Here is a 2,302-nt window from a genome sequence, read left to right on the forward strand (position 1 = left end):
GTGACCAATAAGTATGTGACCTAAAAATGTGTCATTTGCCTATGATCCACAATTATTATTACTATCATCATCATCATCATCATCATCATCATCATCATTATTATTTTACGACTATAATTGTGTGTGATTTGTAACGGTGACCTAATTAATTAAGTTATGTCCCAAACTTTATTCGAAGGTCACAAAATGTGACCAAATTTTTATCAAAGATTACAAATTGTGATCACCCGATTTTTGAAAAAAAAAATCACAGATTTATTAATTTTGGAAATGTAACTTGAAACCTTTGTAATTGTATAATTGTCCCTTGTACTTACCTGCTACAGTAGACGAACAGATGACGAGAGAAATTGTGGAAAATTTCTTCCCAAAATAAAAGTGTTTTGTCTGTGAGAGAGGATAGAGGAAAAAAAAAAAGAAAAAAAAAAGAAGAAGAAGAAGAAGAACAACTTGTTTGGCGTATATTGTTCACATTATTTTTTTGTAGTAAGAAGTGAATGCGCGAGAAAAGTTGTATTTAATGTATTTTCACAATTAGTTATAGTGTTATTCTCCTGTAATCATCAGTAGATTCATATTTTTCTCTTTCTTGCTCTCTTTTGTGTGTTTTTATTCACTATGTTGATGGGATTAATTTTTACAACGGTATCAAAGCTCAAGGTTCAAACTCTGGGATATTGCATCGGAGAAGATCCCAAGTGCAAAGTTTGAGGTGAAGAATAATTTCGGTATTTAGCAGAGTAGCATTGAAGATATTCTTGTACATGGAATTTATAAGTTTTCGCAGGGTATGAAGCAAGAATGGATGGAAAGATGCAAATTGAAAGAGTCGGGAAAAGAAGACAGTCAGTAGTATCATATTAACTCTTCCATCCGGGGTAAAGCTTAATGTTTTGAACCAGAAATCTCCTTCTAACTTGGTTCGGCTTAAAATTTAATTAAAATTTAAGTTATCAATAATTATTTTAATCTCACATTTTATAGGATCTATAACTTTTCAACCACTCTCCATCAATTTTTAGCAAAATTTAGTAAAAAAACTTACTTTTATCTAAACCAAGAATGGGCTTAATAAGTATGTTATTGAGTTGTTTAGTTTTGCATTTAAGGTTGGAATAAAAATAAGAATATGATTTTGTTGACTTTCTAGCCTAAGTCGTACGAGACATTGTTGACCATATTATTAGTTGGAAAATCTACTTGAACCTAAATGAGGTTTCAACTACTTTGTTATAGACAACCAACATTAAAAAGTCAATCGGTATTGTGAATGATGATCAAGATCTTTTGATATATTCTGATAGTAAGCATGGTAGAAGTGAAACGTGAAAAATAAATTATGATTAGAGTGATCTAGTCTTCAGTGTTTCATTGAAGTGGTGTATATTCCTTAACAAGTTTTTGCGAGAAGGTGGCTCGTTCTTGATTTTATTGATAAGGAAAGGGGAAAAGCAAAGCTCCAAGATATCATAGCCTATAAAGCTCGAATGAATAATTTGATTTGACTATGACACAAATGAGCAAATGAATTCGAAGATAGATATGCTAAAACGAGCCATTAGCTTGTGAAAGCTTGTTAAGTGATAAACAACACTCTAGTTAAAATATTAAAGTGTAGATCACTCTAATAATAATTCATTTTTCACACTTCACTTCTTCCATGCTTACTCTCAGAGGTTGCCAAAAGAACTTGATTACCATTAACAATGCTAGTTGATTTTTTAATGTTAGCCACCTCAACCGAAGTAGTCGAAAACTCATTCAACTTCGAAGTACGATTTCCCAACTGGTAATGTGGTCAACGATGTCTCATACCACTTAAGCAAGGAAGTCAACAGAATTATAGTCTTATGTTCATCCAATCTTAAAATCAACACCAACTCAAAAAATACTTATTAAGTCCTTGTTTGGTTTAGATAAAAATCATTTTTTTAGTAAAATTAGATAAAAGTTGATAGAATGTGTAGTTGAAAATATGTTAATTCCATAAAATGTATAATTAAAATTACTTGTTGACATTGAATTAATTCTTAATCCAACTTGTTAGTTGAACCAAACAATGGCTAAACAATTCATTGGGTTGAATTAAATACCACTTGTCAAATAAAAGGCATGCCACGCTTAGACGAATTATTATAATCTTATTGGTATTTTATTTAATAAAAATTACCTGAAACCATGTTTTTTTAGTTCTAATTTCATTAAAAGGCATTAAATTTTTTCTTTAAAAAATCAGATGATCGCATAAAATATATACTTAGGTCTGTTTGACGTACACCTGTCTTGGTCTCTTCTGCAACTC

The sequence above is a fragment of the Olea europaea genome, chromosome 1, assembly GCF_002742605.1.
Source record: "Olea europaea var. sylvestris chromosome 1, O_europaea_v1, whole genome shotgun sequence".
Classification (NCBI taxonomy): Eukaryota; Viridiplantae; Streptophyta; class Magnoliopsida; order Lamiales; family Oleaceae; genus Olea; species Olea europaea.